The 23,672-nt window shown below is 45.2% G+C and overlaps 1 protein-coding gene across 3 annotated transcripts in view; it reads right to left on the reverse strand.

The window, feature by feature from the left end:
• rb1cc1 (RB1-inducible coiled-coil 1) overlaps positions 1-20,951 on the reverse strand; it is a 193,915-nt gene extending 172,964 nt beyond the window's left edge. For all 3 annotated transcript variants that reach the window (XM_059980959.1, XM_059980953.1, XM_059980943.1), the window contains exon 1: positions 20,803-20,951. The gene's annotated coding sequence lies outside the window, so the exon portion shown is untranslated. The remainder of the gene's footprint in view (positions 1-20,802) is intronic.
• Between the last annotated feature and the right edge of the window lie 2,721 nt (positions 20,952-23,672).

Consider the following 23,672-nt stretch of genomic DNA (forward strand, 5'->3'; position numbering starts at 1 on the left):
ACACTACACTTGATTCACTCCTCAGAATTGTTAATGTATATCGTGAACAGTTGTGGGCCCAGCACCAACCCCTGCAGATCACCACCCACCGCTGATAGCCAACCAGAGCAACAACCATGTATCCCAACTCTCTGCTTTCTGTTAGTTAACCAATCTTCTATCCATGCTAAAACATCACCCTCAACTCTATGCATTCTTATCTTACAGGCAAGACTTTTAGTTGGCACCTTATTGAATGCCTTCTAGAAATCCAAGTAAATAACATCCACCTGTTCCCCTCTATCCACTATGCTTTTTATACCTTCAAAGAACTTCAGTACTTGAGGATATAACAATAAACTTGACTTTGTGACATAACTAAGATGTAAAAATACGATCTGTAGTCAACTAATCTATCATGCAACTTCAACAATCTCAGCGAATAGTTGTCTCAGCATTTCCAACTTAAGGAAACTTTGGGTTATGGTCAATTCCTAAAAGCATTTATACTTAAAACAGTTCTCCTGTGTGAAGGAAGCTGGTTGGAGGAAACTTCAGTGGTCCAGCATCACTCATGATTCCAAGGGTGCTGTGGACTAGACAGCTTCAACCAGTAGCTACTTTCAAGAACTAATCAGTCTAGCAACACAAATGTTTTATCCTGCATCTCATTTGGAAGCAAACTGATTCTAAGATGGCGCTGTGTATGGCAGCAGTGCTGCAAGCTCCATTCCAACTTTACAGTATACTTTTGATTTCTGCAATTTCCTTTGCATTTCTTGTTCAATTAGCTGATAGTCACATCGGATACGATAGATTGACCCTTCTGAACATCAGGAAGACAGCATTTACCCACTACACTTTTCTACACTAGGATCCCCTGCTTGCACGATCGATGGGAGACACACCTACTACACCACCACTACCTCGGAATCGGCATCAAAGGTGAGGGAGAAGAGCCAGCATCCTAGTGAGGTTGAGATAGCATACTAATCAGCCTCTGCTCCCTAGCATACCCCTCGTTAACATTCAGTCCCTGGACAACAAGCTGTCAGAACTGTGAGCCAGAATCTCCGATCAATGAGAAACAAAGGAACACACAGTTTTGTGCTTTATGGAGACCTGGCTGACGAAGGAGATACCAAATCACGCCATCAAGCCCTCTGGGTTCTCCCTGTTCTGGGTGGACAGGTGTAAAAATCTCCCTGGAAAGAGTAAAGGAGGTGGAGCATGCTTCATGGTATGACCCCCAGAATGTGCATGCCCTCAAATCCTTTTGCTCCCTGGTGCTGCTGTGTAGACCTTACCGGCTGCCTAGGGAGTTCACGGCTGTTATTATCACAGCTGTGTATATTCTGCCGCAGGCTGATACTGACCTGGCTCTCAAGGAACTGTATGAGACCATCAGCACCCTGGAAACGGCACACCCGGAGGCCCTAGGAGTGTCACTGACTAAAGTCTCTCCGAAGTTTTGCCAACACATCCAAGTGAGCACATGGGGAGATAGCATAATCGACCACTGCTACTTTCCCTTCCGCAATGCTTATAAAGTGCTCGTCCATCTCCCCCCCCCCCCCTCCATTTGGAAAATCAGATCACTCCTCCATTTTACTTATGCCAAAGTACAAGTAGAAGCTGAAACAAGAGGCGGCCATAGAACCATACAACATTACAGCACAGAAACAGGCCTTTTGGCCCTTCTTGGCTGTGCCGAACCATTTTTCTGCCTAGTCCCACTGACCTGCACCTTGCCCATATCCTTCCATGCACGTCTCATCCATGTACCTGTCCAAGTTTTTTTAAATGTTAAAAGTGAGCCTGCATTTACCACTTCATCTGGCAGCTCATTCCACACTCCCACCACTCTCTGTGTGAAGAAGCCCCCCCCCCATGTTCCTTTTAAACTTTAACCCTTCACCCTTAATCTATGTAGTTTTTTTTTCATCCCCTAGCCTCAGTGGAAAAAGCCTGCTTGCATTCACTCTATCTATACCCATCATAATTTTATATACCTCTATCAAATCTTCCCTCATTCTTCTATGCTCCAGGGAATAAAGTCCTAACTTATTCAAGCTTTCTCTGTAACTCAGTTTCTCAAGTCCCGGCAACACCCTTGTAAACCTTCTCTGCACCCTTTCAACCTTATTAATATCCTTCCTGTAATTCGGTGACCAAAACTGCATAAAATACTCCAAATTCAGCCTCACTAATGTTAACATTCCAACTCTTATATTCAATACTTTGATTTATAAAGGCCAATGTACCAAAAGCCCTCTTTACTACCCTATCTACCTGTGACGCCACTTTTAGGGAATTTTGTATTTGTATTCCCAGATCCTTCTGTTCTACTGCACTCCTCATTGCCCTACCATTTACCTTGTATGTTCTACCTTGGTTTTTCCTTCCAAAGTGCAATACCTCACACTGGTCTGTATTAAACTCCATCTGCCATTTTTCAGCCCATTCTTCCAGCTGGTCCAGATCCCTCTGCAAGCTTTGAAAACCTTCCTCACTGTCCACTACACCGCCAATCTTTGTATCATCAGCAAATTTGCTGATCCAATTTACATTATCATCCAGAACACTGATATATATAAAACAAATAACAATGGACCCAGCACTGATCCCTGTGGCACCCCACTAGTCACAGGCCTCCACTCAGAGAAGCAATCCTCCACTATCACTCTCCGACTTCTCCCACTGAGCCAATGTCTAATCCAATCTATTACCTCACCATGTATACCTAGTGACTGAATCTTCCTAACTAACCTCCCACTCGGGACCTTGTCAAAGGCCTTACTGAAGTCCATGTAGACAACATTCACTGCCTTCCCTTCATCCACTTTCCTTGTAACCTCCTCAAAAAACTAACAGCTTTGTTAAAGCCATGTTGACTCTCCCTCATAAGTCCCTATCTAAATACTTGTAGATCCTATCTCTTAGCACTCCTGCCAATAATTTACCTACTACCGATGTCAAACTAGACCTTTAGCAGTATGGGAGTCCCAATCAATATGTGGAAAATTAAAATCCCCTACTATCACGACTTTATGTTTCCAGTAGTTGCCTGCTATCTATCTCTCTGCAGATTTGTTTCTTCAATTCTCGCTGACTATTGGGTGGTCTATGATACCACCCCATCAACATGGTCATACCTTTCCTGTTTCTCAGCACCATCCATATGGCCTCGGTAGGCAAGCCCTCTAACCTGTCCTGCCTGAGCACTGCTGAGGCAGAAAGATCAAGAAAGGGGAGGGAGGTATCAGAAATGGACTAGGTAAATTTGAGGGCAGGGTGACTGCATTGACTTTGCCTCCAACCTTCACCCTGCCCTCAAATTTACCTGGTCCATTTCTGACACCTCCCTCTCCTTTCTGGATCTTTCTGTTTCCATCTCTGGAGACGGCTTGTCAACTGATATCTACTATAAGCCTACAGACTCTCACAGCTACCTGGACTATTCCTCTTCCCACCCTGTCTCTTGCAAAAATGCTATCCCCTTCTCACAATTCCTTCCTTTCCGCCGCATCTGCTCTCAGGATGAGGCTTTTCATTCCAGGACGAAGATGTCTTCCTTTTTTAAACAAAGGGGCTTCCCTTCTTCCACCATCAACTCTGCTCTCAAACACATCTCTCCCACTTCCCGCACATCTGCCCTCACCCCATCCTCCCACCACCCCACAGGATAGGGTTCCCCTTTTCCTTACCTACCACCCCACCAGCCTCCAAGTCCAACGTATAATTCTCCGTAACTTCCGCCACCTCCAACAGGATCCCACTACCAAGCATATCTTTCCCTCCCCCCCCCCTCCCTTTCTGCTTTCCGCAGGGATCACTCCCTATGTGACTCCTTTGTCCACTCATCCCCCCTATTCCTTCCCACCGATCTCCATCCTGGCACTTATCCTTGTAAACAGAACAAATGCTACACCTGCTCTTACACTTCCTCCCTCACCACCTGTGAGTCGGCTGGTGTGGTATACTGTGTCCAGTGCGGCCTTTTATATATTGGTGAGACCCGGCGCAGACTGGGATACTGTTTCGCTGAACACCTACGCTCGGTCCGCCAGAGAAAGCAGGATCTCCCAGTGGCTACACATTTTAATTCCATGTCCCATTCCCATTCTGATATGTCTATCCATGGCCTCCTCTACTGTCAAAATGAATCCAAACTCAGGTTAGAGGAACAACATCTTATATACCAACTGGGTAGCCTCCAACCTGATGGCATGAACATTGACTTTAATTTCCATTAATGCCCCTCCTCCCCTTCTTACCCCATCCCTGACATGTTTAGTTTTTTTCTCCCTCTTTCTGCCCATCACTCTGCCTGTTCTCCATCTCCCTCTGGTGCTTCCCCCCCTTCTTTCTCCTGAGGCCTCCTGTCCCATGATCCTTTCCCTTCTCCAGCTCTGTATCATTTTCGCCAATCACCTTTCCAGCTCTTAGCTTCATCCCACCCCCTCTGGTCTTCTCCTATCATTTCGCATTTCCCCCTCCCCCACTACTTTCAAATCTCTTAGTATCTCTTCTTTCAGTTAGTCCTGACGAAGGGTCTCGGCCCGAAACGCCGACAGTGCTTCTCCTTATAGATGCTGCCTGGCCTGCTGTGTTCCACCAGCATTTTGTGTGTGTTGTTTCAACAATAAGCAAATGCTTTGAGAGGCTGGTCAGAGACTACATCTGCAGCTTGCTGCCAACCCACACTGGACCCCTTACAATTCACTACCGACACAACCAATCGACAAGATGATGCAATAGCCACAGCTCTACACACCGTACAAGCATCTGGAGAAGAGGGATGCTCATATGAGAATGCTGTTCTTGGACTACAGTTCAGCATTCAACACCACAATTCCCTCCAAGCTCAACATGAAACTCAGAGACCTTGGCCTTCACCCTGCCTTGTGTAGCTAGATCCTGGACTTTCTGTCAGATCACCGGCAGGTGGAAAGAGTGGGCTTCCTCACTTCTGCCCCTCAGGACTGTGTACTAAGCCCCCTCCTTTACTCTCTGTATACTTATGATTGGGCCATCACCCTCAGCTCCAATCTGCTAATTAAATTTACTGACAACAGTACACTGATTGGCCTGTTCTCAAATAATAATGAGGCAGCCTACAGAGAGCAAGTCATCACCCTGACACAGTGGTGTCAAGAAAACAACCTCTCCCTCAACAGAAGGAATGGAGACAAGCTTACCCCTATTGACATCGATAGATAAGGGGTTGAGAGGTGAAAAGCTTTAAAGTTCCTTGGCATAAACATCACTGAGGATCTCACATGGTCTGTATATACCAACTGTGTGGCGAAAAAGACAACAGCACCTCTTTCACCTCAAACGATTGAAGAAGTTTGGTATGGCCCCACCAGATTCTGACAACTTTCTATAGGGGCACGATTGAGAGCATCCGGACTGGCTGCATCATTGCCTGGTTTGGGAACTGTACCTCCCTCAATCACAGGACTCTGCAGAGAGTGGTGCAGACAGCATAGAGCATCTGTAGATGTGAACTTCCCACTATTCAGGACATTTACTAAGACAGGTGCATAAAAAGGGCCCAAAGGTTCATTGGAGACCCGAGTCACCCCAACCACAAACTGTTCCAGTTGCTACCACCCAGAAAACTCTTCGTAATTTTTATCAATGACATAGATGAGGAAGTGGAGAGCTGGGTCAGTAAACTTGCTGATGACACAAAGGTTACGGGTATTGTAGAAATTGTGGAGGGCTATCAGACTTTACAGCGCGACATCAATAGGATACAAAACTGGGCTGAGAAGTGGCAGATGGAGTTCAACCCAGATAAGTATGAGGTGGTTCATTTTGGTAGGCCAAATATGATGGCAGAATATAGTATTAATGGTAAGACTCTTGGTAGTGTGAAGGATCAGAGGGATCTTGGGGTCCGTGTCCATAGGACACTCAAAGCTGCTGCACAGGGTGACTATGTGGTTAAGAAGGCATACTGTGCATTGGCCTTTATCAACCATGGGATTGAGTTCAAGAATTAAGAGGTTATGTTACAGCTATACAGAACCCTGGTCAGACCCTACTTGGGAGTTCTTTGCTCAGGAAGGATGTGGAAACTATAGAAAGGGTACAGCGGAGATTTACAATATGCCTTACGACGATAGGTTGAGTGAACTTGACCCTTTCTCCTTGGAGCGATGGAGGATGAGACCTGATAGAGGTGTATAAGATGATGAGAGGCATTGATTGTGTGTATAGTCAGAGGCTATAGTCCCAGGGCTGAAATGGCTACCACAAGAGAGAACAGTTTTAAGGGACCTGGAAGTGGGTACAGAGGGATGTCAGGAGCAAGTTTCTTTTTTTTATATAACGCAGAGAGTGCTGAGTGCATGGAATGGGCTGCCAGTGACTGTACTGGAGGCAGATACAATAGGGTCTTTTAAGAGGCTCCTGGATAGGTCCATGGAGCTTAGAAAAATCGAGGGCTATGGGTAATCCTAGGCAATTTCTAAAGTACGTACATGTTCAGCACAGCATTGTGGGCCTGAGGGCCTGTATTGTGCTGTACATTTTCTATGAAATGGTACTGCAGCATTAAAGCCAGGACCAACAGGCTGCGGGACAGCTTCCACCAGGTCATCAGACTGCTTCATTCATGCTGATGCAACTATATTTCTATGTTATATTGACTATCCTGTTGTACATGATGTTTATTATAAATTATTGTAATTGCACATTTGAACGGAGACGTAACGAAGATTTTTACTCCTTATGTATATGAAGGATGGACGTAATAAAGTCAATTCAAACTAGGTGCAACTGGGTTTTGAGCTTCCCAATTAACAGACCTCAGTCAGGATGCACAATCGCTCCCTCCAACCCATTATCCTCACCATGGGTGTCCCCCAGAGTTGTGTGTTGAGCCCATTGTTGTACAGTCAGCTCACACACGACTGCTCAGCCAAACACCCAAATAATCCCATTGTCAAGTTCGCCAAGGGCATGACAGTGGTGGGCTCAACACCAACGAGACAGCCGACAGGGAGGAGGTAGAACAGCTCGAGGCCTGGTGCCAGGCAAATAACTTCTTTCTTAATGTCAACAAAATATACATAGATGGTCATTGACTTCAGGAGAATTTGCACCACTCACACTCTCCTTTATATTGGGACATACAGCAGTAGAAACTGCAAGCAGTTTCAAACTCCAAGGAGTGTACATCTCATGGTCCTAGAATGCATCCTACAGTCAGGAAAGCTAACTAATGCCTCTTCTTTGAAAAAACTGATGAAAGCTGGACTTTGCACATCTATACTCCTGTCATTTTACAGATGCACAGTTGAAAGCATCCTAACAAGCTACATCATCGCTTGGTAGAGTAACTGCACTGCAACTGACAGGAACATTCTACAATAAGTCAAAACTTCCCAATGCTTCACCAGCACCAGCCTGCACCACCAAGGTCATGTAAACAGAAAGGTGCCAGAAAAGGGCCAGTAACATGATGAAGGATCCCACACACACTGCCCTTGCATCGTGTGTCCCACTCCCATTAGGGAGGAAGCTATGCCTCATCTACACCAGGATCACCAGACTCAAAAGCAGTTACTTTCCCCAGGCAGATTAACACACTCACCCACCCCTCCACACTCCCAACCAACACTACTTGATTATTTCCTGTCAGTCACTTTATGTACAGACACACCTGAGCCCAAGCATCACCTTATGGACGTATAATCAAATCTACGTGTATAGACTCTGACATGTATTTATTGTGGTTTTGTTACTATTATTAGTGTTCTTTATCTTCTATTTTTTTGTACTACACACAATCCAGAGTAACAATTATTTTGTTCTCCCTTACACTTGTGTACAGGAAATGACATTAAACAATCTTGAATCATGAGGAGAATTGTTATGAAGAAGAACTATATCCATAAAGAGTTACATTTATTTCAATCAACATTCTGATCAGATGAATATTCAAAAAACTATTACATCCTACTCAAATTCAATATACATAATAATTCAATGTTGCTTGAATTCTTATTAAACATACAAAGTGTGTTTGGTTGATGGAAAATGGCTCGGCTACATTTTGAGGAAAAAATGAACCACCATGAAATGGGGAAGATGAAAGAGCAGATTATGGAGATGTGAAAGGATTGGGCCTTTTGGAATGCTAAAAAGTGAAGGAAGAGGAAGACATTTCAAGTGGTGAAAAGGCATTGCAAGTTGCAGAAACTAAAGGAGGATACATCAGTGAGTGATAATTCATTTGCACTTCATATCTATTGTACACCATATCAGTGAGTATCAAACACAGTGAGTTTAGTTAATATTGGAATTATTGATAAGTACAAGCCTTCAATGAACTTCCAAAATGTAATTGATTTTTGAAGTTAGAAGGTACGGCTATATTAACAAATAGACCTTCTATTGAAAATTTCCGCAGCAAGAACAGAGCAGGAAGTTACTTAAGAACTAATGTGCTGACATTTGAGCAGGTCCATCACAGGTGCATGAGAATGACTGGGTTAGTGTTCTGTATGAGTACCATACAATGTACTGTGGCTCTGAGCCCAAACTTGCTACAATTTCGAAGAATAAGGGGGAAAACAAACTAAAACCTATTCAATATTGAAAGGCCTGCATAGAGTGGATGTGGAGGAAATGGGTTGTCTAGGACTAAAGGGCACAACTGTAGCGGTGTGCTACATGCAGCGCTAAAATTACGACACGGAGTCGGTAACTGCAGTCGAAGGAAAAACTTTATTCGAAATCCTCAGCCTCACTTTTAAGCCTCCCTCACCTGCCCCCCGTGGCGCAGAGGCTCCAAAGCTCTGTGCTCGCAAACCCCCATAGGCTATCTAATTGTGAGCCGGTTCGGATGTGCAAGGAAATGGGTCGCCACATAACCCCCACCCCCAGAACTGGCGATACACCCCCCCAATGTCCACAGTCTGGGCCGGAACCTGCTTGGGAGGTCGGCCTCTGCGCCGAGGTGCCGGAAACTTGGCCGGTTGCGCCAGGTCCACATGGGCCGGTTTGAGGCGGTCCACCGTGAAAACCTCCTCTTTCCCCCCAACGTCCAGCACGAACGTGGACCCGTTGTTCCGGAGCACCATAAAAGGCCCCTCGTATGGCCGCTGCAGCGGTGGCTGATGCCCGCCCCTTCGTACAAACACAAACTTACATTTCTGCAGGTCTTTTGGTATGCAGGTCGGGTTCCGCCCGTGCTGTGAAGTGGGTATGGGGGCCAGGATACCGAGCTTCTCACATAGTCTGCCCAGGACTGCTGCGGGATCTTCCCTGCCAGCCCCACGGGGGCAAGAGAACTCCCCGGGGACGACCAGGGGCGCGCCGTATACCAACTCGGCCGACGAGGCGTTCAGGTCGCCCTTGGGTGCTGTGCAGATGCCGAGTAAGACCCAGGGAAGCTCGTCCGCCCAGTTGGCTCCTCGCAGGCAGCCCATGAGGGCCGACCTCAGGTGACGGTGGAAACGCTCCACTAGCCCGTTCGACTGTGGGTGGTAAGCAGTTGTGTGGTGCAGCTGAGTCCCCAAAAGGCTGGCCATAGCTGACCACAGGCTGGAGGTGAAATGGGCGCCTCTGTCAGAGGCAATGTGGGCCGGTACACAAAAGCGAGATATCCAGGTGGTGATCAGGGCTCGGGCGCAAGATTCGGAGGTGGTGTCGGTGAGCGGGACCGCCTCTGGCCATCTTGTGAACCAGTCCACGATAGTCAGGAGGTGCCGCGCTCCGCGCGACACTGGCAGGGGGCACACAATATCCACATGAATGTGGTCGAAACGCCGGTGGGCGGGACGGAACTGCTGCGGTGGGGCTTTGGTGTGCCGCTGCACCTTGGCCGTCTGGCAGTGCATGCACGTTTTGACCCATTCACTGACCTGTTTGCGGAGTCCGTGCCAAACGAACCTGCTGGAAACCATCCGAACAGTTGTCCGGATGGAGGGATGCGCCAAGTTATGAATGGAGTCGAAAACGCGGCGCCGCCAGGCTGTCGGGACGACGGGACGGGGCTGGCCGGTGGCAACGTCACAGAGTAGGGTCCTCTCACCCGGGCCCACGGGGAGGTCCTGGAGCTGCAAACCGGAGACTACGGTTCTGTAACTCGGAATCTCCTCATCTGCCTGCTGTGCCTCTGCCAGTGCCTCAAAGTCTACCCCTTGGGAAAGGACATGAACGGTAGGGCAAGAGAGTGCATCCGCCACGACATTGTCCTTACCCGAGACGTGCCGGACATCTGTCGTGTATTCAGAGATGTAGGACAGGTGGCGTTGATGGCGGGACGACCAGGGGTCGGACGCTTTCGTAAACACAAAGGTAAGCGGTTTGTGGTCCGTGAACGCGGTGAAGGGCCGACCTTCTAGGAATTACCTGAAATGCCGGATTGCCAGGTACAGCGCCAACAGTTCCCGGTCGAAAGCACTGTACTTGAGCTCGGGTGGCCGCAGGTGTTTGCTGAAAAACACCAGGGGTTGCCAGCGACCTGCGATGAGTTGCTCCAGCACCCCACCGACTGCCATGTTAGATGCGTCCACTGTGAGGGCGGTAGGGTCGTCCATTCTGGGATGTACTAGCATTGCGGCATTCGCCAAAGCTTCCTTCGTTTGAACGAAAGCGGCGGAGGACTCCTCGTCCCAGGTAATGTCCTTGCTCGGACCCGACAGCAGGGCGAACAGGGGGTGCGTGATCCGGGCAGCTGAAGGGAGGAAGCGGTGGTAGAAATTGACCATACCTACGAATTCCTGAAGGCCTTTGATCGTGGTGGGTCGGGGGAAGTGGCGGACTGCATCTACCTTAGCGGGCAGAGGGGTTGCCCCGTCTTTAGTAATCCTGTGGCCCAGGAAGTCAATGGTATCGAGTCCAAACTGGCATTTGGCGGGGTTGATTGTAAGACTGTACTCACTCAGTCGGGCGCAGAGTTGACGGAGGTGGGACAGATGCTCCTGACGACTGCTGCTGGCTATGAGGATGTCGTCCAAATAGATGAACGCGAAGTCCAGGTCCCGTCCCACCGCGTTCATTAACCGCTGGAATGTCTGTGCGGCATTCTTCAGGCCGAACGGCATGCGGAGGAACTCGAAAAGGCCAAACGGGGTGATGAGAGCCATTTTGGGGACGTCGTCAGGATGCATCGGGATTTGATGGTACCCTCGGACGAGGTCTACCTTGGTGAAGATCCGTGCGCCGTGCAGGTTTGCTGCAAAGTCCTGAATGTGCGGCACAGGGTAGCGGTCCGGTGTGGTAGCCTCGTTCAGCCTGCGAAAGTCGCCGCACGGTCTCCAGCCTCCCATCGCTTTGGGCACCATGTGCAGGGGGGAGGCCCATGGGCTGTCGGACCGCCGGATGATCCCCAATTCCTCCATCCTCTGGAACTCCTCCTTCGCCAGTCGGAGCTTGTCCGGGGGAAGCCGCCAAGCGCAGGCGTGGAGGGGTGGTCCCTGGGTCGGGATGTGGTGCTGTACACCGTGTCAGGGCATGGCCGATGGGAAATCCACCAGGACCCTGGTGAAGTCGTTGTCGGACAGCGTGATGGAGCAGAGGTGAGGGGCTGATAACTGGGCTGCACCTACGGAGAATGTCTGAAAGGTCTCGGCGTGTACCAGTCTGTTCCTGGGCAGGTCGACCAGCAGGCTGTGAGCCCGCAAAAAATCCGCACCCTGAAGCGGTTGGGCTACGGCGGCCAGTGTAAAGTCCCACGTGAACTGGCTGGAGCCAAACTGTAGCTGCACCTGACGGGTGCCATAGGTCCTTACTGTGCTGCCGTTCACGGCCCTCAGGGGGGGACCCAGTGCCCTGCTGCGGGTGTCGTGACTCGTCGGTGGTAAAACGCTGATCTCGGCACCAGTATCAACCAAAAACCGGTGTCCTGACCTTCTATCCCACACATACAGGAGGCTATCCCAATGGCCAGCCGCCGTAGCCATCAGCGGCGGCTGGCCCTGGCGTTTCCCGGGAACTTGCAGGGCGGGCGACAACGGCGGGCTTCTGCGGCCCACCGCTGGTGGTAGAAACACCAGTGTTCATTGGGCCGGGGGTTGGCGGGCTCTGCGGCCGGGCCTAGACTGGTTTGCTGCTGGGAGCGTGGCTGGGAGATCCGTGCGATGGACGCCCCGCTAACCTTTTTGGCGTTCCACAGCAAGTCCGCCCGGGCTGCCACCTTCCGTGGGTCACTGAAATCCGCGTCGGACAGCAACAGGCGTATGTCCTCGGGCAGCTGCTCCAGGAATGCCTGCTCAAACATGAGGCAGGATGTGTGTCCATCGGCCAGAGACAACATCTCATTCATTAAAGCCGAAGGAGGTCTGTTGCCCAAGCCATCCAGGTGCAGTAAACGGGCAGCCCGCTCGCGCCATGTGAGTCCGAAAGTCCTGAGGAGCAGGGCTTTGAATTCCATGTACTTGCCGTCTGCTGGGGGCGACTGTATGAACTCCGCGACCTGGGCCGCTGTGTCCTGGTCGAGGGAGCTCACCACGTAGTAGTAGCGGGTGTCTTCTGAGGTGATCTGGCGAACGTGGAATTGGGCTTCGGCTTGCTGGAACCATAGGTTCAGTCGCTGTGTCCAGAAACCCGGCAGTTTCAACGAAACCGCATGAACAGAGGCAGCGTCGGTCATTTCTGGTCCAAAAATCGTTTGGACCGTCGGGGTCACCAATTGTGTGCTACAAGCAGCGCTAAAATTACGACACGGAGTCGGTAACTGCAGTCGAAGGAAAAACTTTATTCGAAATCCTCAGCCTCACTTTTAAGCTTCCCTCAACCTGCCCCCCATGGCGCAGAGGCTCCAAAGCTCTGTGCTCGCAAACCCCCGTAGGCTAATTGTGAGCCAGTTCGGATGTGCCAGGAAATGAGTCGCCACACAACATCAAAATAGAGGGATGCATTTAGAACAAAGGAGGAGGAATTTCCTTAGATGAGGGTGGTGAATTTGTGTTGTGGAATTCATTGCCACAGGTGGCTGTGGAGACCGAATCATTGGATATAGTTAAAGTGGAGGTTGATACAGATTCTTAAGCAGTAAAGGCTTCAAAGATTATAGGGAGAAGGCAAGATAATGGGGTTGAGGGATAATAAGTCAGATATGATCAAACAGCGAAGCAAACTCGATGAGACAAACAGCCTAATTCTGCTCCTATGTCTAACGGTACGAGTTTCAGAAAGGTTTTTCTACCAAATCTCCATTGTGTTTGCACAGATCTACACTGTAAATTCCAAGTGCCATAGTACCGTATTCAGTATTTATCATGTGGTCTTCATCACATTGGAGAAACAACAGATTTGGAGGACATTTTTATCCACAAGAACAATCTTGTGCTTCCTATGTAGGGTTGAAGATTACCATGTCATTTTCCTTTGTAACAAACTGTTTTATTTTCCAGTTCTAGCATGCTTTTAATTGAAACATTCACAACTTCGCTTCCCATAGATTCTGCTGTTTTTTGCATTTTCTGTTTTCTCTAATTACACACATTTTATCTCAAATTCAAAAGTATTTTTTCATGCCACAAAAAAAAATAATTTGCCTGTATCATCATCTCATTCTCTCAAGTGAAACCTTTGGAACAAAGATCTTGCACAATCTACTTACCCAAGGAAAACAGAAAACATTCCAGAATATTATCTCTAATAAAATCTGTTGAATATTATTCAACAGATTAAAGTTCACAGCAACAAGCCACATTTACTTTTCCACTGCAATTTTGTTCAGAACCATTTCTTTTCTCTGGTAACTACCTATATTTCAGTAAGATGATTATGATTTTCACAATTCCATAAAACAACACTACATCATTATTGATGTATAAAATGTAACTAAAATAATCACCTTACTGCAGTTAATTTTAGGCATTTGGTATCTATTATAAATGATTAGCCTTATTCTAGAAGTCACTCATTTTTATCTACAGATCTTAAGCTTAGAACCAAAGTACATTACTAACAAGGAACAAGAAATAATTAAACAACCTTGTAAATATATCCTAGGTTCTATTAAATAGAATAGAATTAAACATTGACAAGACTACAAAAGATATACTCCTGCCTTTTCTGCTGTTCACTAAAATTTAAATTAAGGCTAATCCTGTGGGTTCTGACTCTAGAGGGGCTGTTCATTTTTTTTTATGCAATTAATTTAGTACAAACATCACTTCCTGTCTGTAAACTGTTTCTTTGTTTCCTGCATGTGTTAATTTGGATTTCAACTTGAAGCACTCATGGTAGAAAAACATCCATCTCCATCCACACTTTATTTGCCTTGAAACAATAATATGAGTCTTAAGCTTTCTTGCTTTCTTCATATTACTAAACATTAGTAGATGTTCTTTGAAGAATAATTGATAGTAGTGTATTCAGGCATGGGACAAATCCGTATTGAATCTAATACATGTTTTACTTGACTTCCTGCAGGATCACAAAAGTTTCCTCATGAAAAACTCCAAAGAAAACTTCCAGCTCATGTGATTTGAGACGATGTTAATTCCCTGCCTAGCTTTATACACAACACACAGCAAGGGCAGTAGAGTGAAAAGATAACTCATCTTCGAAGGCATCACCACAGATTGGAGATGTGTTGGAATGCCTCAGCAACATCGATGGCCGAGCCCTGGTAGTCAGGTCAAAATGTGGCACATCAATTGCATCCTCATGACGCTCAAGCAAAATCACACTGCAGCACAAGCCCGCGCCAGAGCTGAAGCAACATGAATGAGAGCAGTGTATACCAGGCGCAAAGCTGATACACTAATTGAAAGCTTGTGTAAACATGGAGAAAGCAAGCACAGAAATGGAGAAAGTTCATGTAGAAGCTACACTGACTGTACTCAAGAAGGACCATGAAGCTGACACTGCCTTAACAGAGGTAAAGGTGTATGATGCAGCAGCCAACTTAGACACTCTAGGAGTGACTGAAGAACCAACCATTGGTGCAAACCCCCTAATATGACATGGTCGCTCAACAGAAAATGAATTCAAAGCAGCAAAGACAGGACCCAGATTCTTGTCATGATTCATGCCAGATTTTTCCCCAGTACTCTGCTTCAGATTCAAACCCAAAGATGGACGCCCATTTAAGGTACAAATTGAGAAGTGCCCAAAGTCACCAAACTTGGAAAAATATGCAGGTTCACCACCTGAAAAGAGCAGACTAGGGCTGTACAGTGCACCAAGTGCATCAGTGGCTCACCTTTCAAAAGAACCTCACTCGCATGGTCCTCACTCGCTGTACCAGGCTGTGGTGATAAATCACAGTTTGAGTGAGATGCTGAGACTGGCCAGAGTCAGTCCAAATGTGGACAAGGCAGTCATCCATAAAGTGGTTGAGAATGCGGAGAGAAGCAAGGGGAACTGGAGAAACAGTAGCAATATATTGCAGAACACAGATGGACACACAGTGCAGCAAGCACTAGTGGTCTCCAACAAACTCTGCCAAGGACACATAACACACACAAAATACTGGAGGAACTCATCAGCCAGACAGCATCTATGGAAAAAGAGTAAACAGTCAGCATTTCAGGCTGAGAACCATCATCGAGAACCTATTGACACTTCAGTAGAAATAGACCCAGACACAGCTGAAAATTCAGGGCTGACATCTTGGGCGACTGATTCCAGTTCACTCACAGAAGAGCAGAGTGGGGAGCCAGCTGAGCATCCATTAGATGCAGTTACTTCCCCAGACATCAGAAGTTACCAGAAGCAGAGCCGGTGGATTTGTCATGGAGTCAATAGGAGGGGAGATTGCTTACCCCTGCCAACTCTCGTTGACTGTGACCATATTCACAGCAGGGATGAAATCACAACTTCTGAAGTGGCACACGGCCATTCACATCTCAAGGACATTGCTGACAAGATCCCCCTACTTGACTTTAATGCTGAGATTCTCCCATTGCTGAGCAGACACACCATCTGGACACACAAGTTACATGAACAGTGCAAAGGTCGGCACAATGCACCTTATGCCTAATGACCAGACGTGGGTGAAGTCTGACTTGATGGTGCTCATCAGCCCACTGTGAATGCATTTAAGGCTAATGGCCCGAAGAACGCATCATTTCAGATCCTATGAGGGTAGCCAAAGACAGCCTCTGCAGTGGTTGGCACATTTGTAAGCAACCTCTCAGCACAGAGTAACTGAATTAGGCAAAGGAAGGAGTCCTTGGTGTTCAAAGACAGGTGTATGCAGAGGATGTGCCGCACATCACAAAGCAGGAACCTCTCCCAATCCAATATTACCTTAATTATCTTTATACCTTTATAGGAGCTAAATCAAGTTGGAGGATGTATCAAAAAGGCACAACTCACTTCAGAGGCACCTCACCCGATCATCAATCTGGTGAGCACCATGGCACCAGTCTGCTCATCAGTATGTCATCAAGAACAATATTTTCAAAGTGAGAATGGTTAAAGACGGTGCAGTTTCAAGACAAATCTTTGACACTTACATTTTGGCAAAGATGTAATGAAATGGTTAAATTTGACATCTTGGATGTCAGGCAGGGAGAGTTCAGAATCTAGAGGCACAGTTCATTTTGTACATCACTTCATTCATAAGCTATTCATCATTTCCTGCGTGGACCAATTCAGATTTTGACTTGAAGCACACAGTTGAAACTCATCCATCTCCATCCACTCTTTATTTGCTGTTGAAACAGCAATATCTGAGTGTCAAGCTTTCTCAATGATGGTAAACATTTAGTAGGTGTACCTTGAAGCAGGTATTGTTTATCCTTCATCACTATTACGCTATTGTAGTGCCAGAAGCTCACTTTGTCCATGACAAAGCTATAAAATGTTGTTTTGTGTGTTACCTTGTTTAATGCTAATTGTAAGAATAATCAATAATAGCAGTATATTCAGGTCTGAGACAATTCTATATTGAATCTAATGCAGGTTTTACTTAACTTACTGTAGTTCCACAAAGTTTTTCATTAAAAACCCCTAAGAAAGTTTCTGCTCAGGTGACCTTTGAAAAGATGTTCAACTCCCTGCTTTGCTTTCTATGCAATGCATTGCAAGAGCAGTAGATTATGCCTCAACATTTTCTTTCCAAACACCTACAAACTTTTATTCTCCAAGTGATGCAAGGTCTATTAACTTCACCCTTAATTACACGCAGCAACCAATGACTGAAGCGGAAGAGAATCTGCGTGAGGAAATTTTTCCACATTGGGCCCAGGAAAAGAATCGGGCTTTCTAGTTCTAAACTTCCTACCCTAACAAAATAATCTGACAGTATCCAACCCAATGAGATCATCCATTATTCTTTAAAACACCACTAAGCACAGGCCACTATTTCTTAATCTCATAGGGTAAATAGTTTGAGATAACCAGCCTAATGTTCCATTGGTATGGAAAACAAAATTGTCTTGTGTTCAGAGGAAATCTTCCTGATTCCTGCATTTCGGTTTTACAGTAAAGATAACTATAATATCTTCCTCCCACTATACCATCTGGCTCCTGATCCAGCGTGGATAACTTCACTCACCTCAACACTAAACTATTTCACAACCAAGGGATTCACTTTCAAGGACTCTTCAACTCTTTCTCAATTTTGTTTCTTATTTATTATTGTAATTCTTCTGGAATTTCAGTTTGTCTTTTCTTTGCATATTGGTTGTTTGTCCATCTTTGTTTGCATGTTTGTTTTTCAATGATTTTACAGTTTTTTGTTGTAACTACTGTGAAAACCCACATGAAATTAATCTCAGGGTGACATATATACTTGATAATAAATTTACTTTCAACTTTCCTTTCTTGTTTGCTGTACTGAATGTTTACTTAATGCATTTTATGAATCAACATAACTAAATTGCTCTTTAAACCACTCAAATGTGCATTTTTACATTCTTCCTACTAAACAAATTGTAATATTAAGTTAGCAACTCGTAGACCACTTGTGACCCTGGCTATTTTCTTTTAAAGGTCATAACAGCTATGAGCTTGAGGAAAAGAGTATAAATGCACAAACGCTTTCTCATGAGATAAGCTGAGCTTGAGAAAAAAAAGTAAAGACTCACAAATGCTTTCCCATAAAATAAGCTGAGCGGGTGACAGCATCCTTGGTATGTGATCTGTGCTTAACTTTAGTTTTGTTTAGGGTAACTTGCATTATTATCTGATTAATTGCTGTGAGAAATTTATTGAGCCTTGTATTCCTTATGGCACCTGCAAGATAAGCATAAAAAAGGACTGACTATTTCCAAGGCCAGCAGGCTTTGGATGGTAAGCCTGTGCCTATCAGCATCCAGACATAGTAGCAAATAAAACTGTTATACGAATAATTTATGACTGATAAAGTTAACAACACTCATCTATAGAGAAACTAAGGGGGGGTGAACCCACATGTATCTGTGTATGCGACGGCAAGATATAAAAAGAACTGTATTTGCTTCTGGAGACAGAGACCCTCAAAGCAGCCTCCGAGAGAGAGTGCTTAAGGAGGGTTCTCTCGAGTAGCTTGCTGATAAAGAGTTAAAGTTACTTTCACCATATTACGTGGTATCTTTGCATTGGGTACTCAAATGTGCATTTTTACATTCTTCCTACTAAACAAATGAACACCAGTTTCCCATATTGTACTCCATCAGCCAATTTTTCACCCACTTGCTTAACCACTCTCCCTTTCAGTTTGTGCCCACTTGCAAAGCTTCAGTTCATTTGTAGGATAGGATAGATATTAGATGAAAATTAAATAACAACTTAATCTTCAAAAATTGCATGTTCTAAGCAAGATGGAAAAAAGATTTTTCCTGTATTCATAACAGACAGGTATGTCAAAAAGAGATCACTTATCTCCTTTTATCGTCATCCAACCTTTTCACAAGACATGCACTGAGCCAAGTACCAGGCCTCTCAAAGGCTTTTGAAGTAAACAGCTGCTTCATTTCCTTACTCAAGTAGCTATGCCAGTTCTAATCATAAAAATAAATACAACATGCTATATAACATTTAAATGCACAAGCATTTTGTTGAAATCATTTATTTTTAAATGCTTGGCTAAACACAATTCCCCTACAGACAAGAACTTAGTAACTATTCCTGTTGCATCTCACTGACACTTTGCAAAATGAATAAAACTAGTTTATTCTTCCCCCCTCATCTTTTAGTCATTCATCCACTCATGTTCATTGAGCTACTCAAAGTCTGTGAACTTGACTTTTAAGTAATAACCTGCAAATAGCACCTGAGCAAAACTTCAAAAAGTCAAATAGGTCTATTCACAGTTAGAAGTTTTAAATGGATGCTTAACTAACATTGTGACACATTTAAACATTAGAGCCATTTATACTATATTAAGCATAATAAATGCAGAGTTTCAGGTACTGCTACAAAGTACCATGTCAAGTGAATGATTTTTTTCAATTTGCACTGTAAATACTATTACAAAAGTTTGCATATTGGTTCAAATTATCTGCATTCCTTAAGCATCACTGCTCATATTAAAGTCAAATTCTATTCCAGTAAATTGTTAAATTTGATGTGCAAGAGTAATGAAATATGAAAGGCTTAATAGCATGCTTGTACAATAACAAAACCAGTCTTTAGATTGGGGATGTCAAGGAAACAATTTTTTAAAAAGTGAGTATACTGTATGAAATGTCTGATTATTATTGGACCACTCTTGTTCTTCCACACCCCCACCCCCCCCCCCCCCAGCCGCCACAGAGTAACAAGGTTATGCAATGTGTTGGCAGCTTCCTGTCTGCAAGAGGGAGCTGAAATGCTCCTTTTTAGTGGCACAGTGGCAAACAATGAAAGTAGATTTTCATATATTGCATTGTCACATGGAATAATGCTGAATGCGCAAGAGTTTGAGGATTTTGTTATGCATTCTTTTTCTCTAGACTGAACTTTTGTAGCAGTGTTTTCTATTCTTTGTGTTACCAACTTTTAACATAGCACCAAACTTTGTAGGAAGTGTCTAGGTGAATTTCACCAACTTTCAAGAGTATGGGGCTGGAAACACACTTGATAACCAAAAGTTCCTTTTCTTTTGATCTTGCAAATGATCATTAAATTTTTATGTTTATCCCCAAAATTTGAGATATCACACAAATTACTGACACTTCAAGTTATAAAGGACAGCCTTCTCTTGATAACCAAAATAAAATTACCAAAAAGATAGCTCAGGCGAATGCAACTTCTAACCCAGACCCACAGACATATAACAACATCCAGTTACTTGTTTGCCTTCTATATCATATTTCACATGAACACCATTCAAATATACTTTAAAGCTGAAAATTACCACGTAAGTAAACCTATAAAATCTACACTGTAACAAGTGAAACAGAGCAACTCATTAACAGACTGTTATATTAATGAGGCAAAAATAAATCGAAATGTTAATGCTTAATTTATTCCAAGCCTTAATCTATACTTGCATAAGCAACACCGCCACAAAATAGCTGTTTACGAGAAATTCGTTTCTGCTAAACACCAGACTACAACCGCATCATTAAACCGCATTCATTCAAGGTGACAAACTTTGACTGTTGTTGGAAATAGGTAGAGTATCCGCTGAGAGGCTGAGTCATTCCTGCCTGTGGGACTAAAGCGATTACTTGTCCTTCCCAAGTCAGGAGGGTTCTGACACTTAATGTCTCCATTTCCTCAGAACGCCCGATGTAGGACCCGATTGCCGCGGACGGCTCTGTACCCACAACACAGCCAAGTCCGCAGGCTGAGCTGTCGGATCTCAGGTCCACCTTCTGAGCGGCGCTGCCGAAGCCCAGGCCCGACGCCCGGCTCGGCGGACCCCTGTCCCTGGGGTCGAGCTCGGATAAACCCTCACCACCCCACGCCCCACGGGGACAGGACACTCACCTGAGCCGACGCGGCTGGACATGGACCCGCGGCAGCGCCGGCCACAGATGGACGCGGCTCTTCCCTGTTTGTTTTTTTTCTGTTTTTGTTTCGAGTCAACACCCCGACGAACGGCTGTGACGTCACCGCGTAAACCGCGCGGCATTGTGGGTGCTCTCGCGCAAGGTCGCGAAACGAGCGGGAATTCCTTTCGAGGTGGTCTTTCATTCATTCATTGATTCATTCATTCATTCAATTCGCGGATCTGCTTTCCCCGCCCCGTGGCGTGTTCCCAGCAGACTCTGATAGCAAGGTTAGGGACGGGCTGTACTAAAGAAACTCACCCTTAGCAGTTTTTGCAGAGGAACCATAGAAAGAATCCTATTCATATAGTATGGCGACTACTGTGCCTGTGACCGCGAGAAACTGTACAACCTGGCACATCGTGAAAACCAGCCTTCCCTCCAAGAACTCTGTCCACACTTCTCACTGGCTCAGTAAAGTAGTCAGCAAGATCAAATATACCGCCCAACTTGGACACTCACTCTTCCCCCGGCCCCACCCCTACCTTCCTCCCGCAAAGCAGATCAAACAAAAGCCTAAAAGGACGTACCACCGGGCTCAACGACAAATCTATCCCGCTGTTATAAGAATGTTGAATGGACTCTTATTGTATTATCGTCCCGTGTCCTCGATATTAATTTATTATTTATTTATTTATTACTATTAATTATTTTTATTTTTGTATTTGCACAGTTTGTTGTCTTTTGCAACTGGTTATCCACCCTGTTGGTGCGGTTTTTTATTGATTCTATTATGGATGTTGTATGCCCACAAGAACATTAATTTCAGGGTTGTATATGGTGAGGTATGTGCTTGATTAATAAATTTACTTTGAACTTTTGAACTTTGATTCTTGAACTCGCAATCTACCTCATCATGGCCTTAACCTATGTTGTCTGCATTCACTGAACTTTCCCTGTAACGTAACACTATGTTCTGCATTCTGTCAACTGGTCTTCACTTGAAAACCTGGATGTATTGATGTGGTAAAATAATCTGTATGGATGATATGCAAGACAAAGCTTTTAACTGTATCCCAAGGTTTTCCAACTGGGCACTGTTACTTTTTGTAACTCCAAAACTACTGTAATTGAAAGGAAAACATGCCTAGTTTGTTTTTCTTTATCGAGGCACTCACATGTAACGTGGTGGTGTAATGATGTACCCCAGTCACACACTTCTTACACAAACCCATAATGAATGACGTGAATAAAGAATGCTTAATTAAACAATTTTTTTTACAATGCTACTCAAATATTACCGAAATATTAAATACACGACACTCCTCTCTACTTAGGCATAAACTCCAACACAATATATCATGTATCTCAACTTGAATACATACCATATTGCTCTCATCATATATGTGTGTGTGTATATAGAACACTGTATAGTACAACCACTATAGACATCCACAACATAGTAAGTTCTAAATTCTCCCATTCAGACCTACATATTTAATCGCTGTGGAGGGTTTTGTACTCTAGTGGCATAACCTCTTTACTGATGGGGGTGGGGGGGTGAGTCACTCTACTTGGAAAGGGAGGCTAGAGGCTGATAAGCAGTCTCAGGTTCAGAGACCCCCCTCCCTGGTGGATGGAGAAGTTGACTCTGCCTCTGCAGGAAGTGGTTCTGAGGGTTCTGGACACCCTTCTCTGACAATCGACTGCTCCTCTCAACTGATCAAAATGTTGATTCCAGATGATATCCGATGCAATCTCCAGTTCTGTCCTTAATCTTTCCAAGTCCCACTGTAGTCCCTCACCAGGACATTTGTGTTCTGCTGACTTTGCTCACAGCGTGTTCTTTAGACTCTGGGCAAACTTTTTCACCAAGCCAATTGAAGCTGGGTGGTATAGAGCAGATATAATATGTCTGATTCCTTTCACTTTCAGGAATGATTGAAAACGCTCCGCAACAAACTGTGGTCCTTTGTAACTGATAAAGTGCTCTGGAAGACCGGTCCCTGACAAAAGGCTTCTCAACACATCAACAGTATGCAAGGCTATTGGGAGCACCTCTAGCAATTTTGTAGCTGCATCCACTGCTACCTAGAAGTTTGTGCCCATGAGTGGTCTGGCAAATCTACATGAATCCTCTGCCAGGGCAACGCAGGCCATTCCCGAGAATGGAGTGCTGCTGTTCTTCATTACACAGCACCCAGTCCAGAATAACTGTTTGTCCAGTGGACTCAACCACGAGCCTCTCTTAAAAGCCATCTTGTAGGCGCTCTAGAAAATTCTGCCTCCTGTAATCCAGCGCCAGTCTGATTTTCCCAATCTACCTTTGTATTGAAGTCCCCCATGACTACTGTAACATTGCCCTTTTGGTGTGCATTTTCTATCTCCCATTGTAATTTGTAGAGAACATCCTACTGTTTGGGGGCTGGTACATCAGTGTCTTTTTACCTTTTCAGCTTTATCCACAATAATTCAATACCCCCTCTTCAGTATCCAAAATGATATCCCTGTTATTGAGGGGGATGGCCACAGAGGTACTCAACCTTGGCTCCTTAACCCCTTTCCCCTTCCTGACTGTTACCCAGTTTCCTGTATCCTGCACCTTGGGTGTCACTACCTCTCTGTATGTCCTATCTATCACCCCTTCAGCCTCCCGAATGATCCGGAGTTCATCCAGTTCCAGCTCCATCTCCTTAACACGATTTGTTAGGAGCTGCAGCTGGATGCACTTCTCACAGCTGTAGTGGTCAGAGTTACTCAAGGTCTCCCTGCGTTCTCACATCCTGCAAGAGCAGCATTGCACTATCCTGCCTGTCATCTCTACTTAGCTGGGCAGATATAAAGAAGAGAAGGAGAAAAACTTGAGCT

The sequence above is a fragment of the Hypanus sabinus genome, chromosome 1 (genome assembly GCF_030144855.1).
Source record: "Hypanus sabinus isolate sHypSab1 chromosome 1, sHypSab1.hap1, whole genome shotgun sequence".
In the NCBI taxonomy this organism is placed as follows: Eukaryota; Metazoa; Chordata; class Chondrichthyes; order Myliobatiformes; family Dasyatidae; genus Hypanus; species Hypanus sabinus.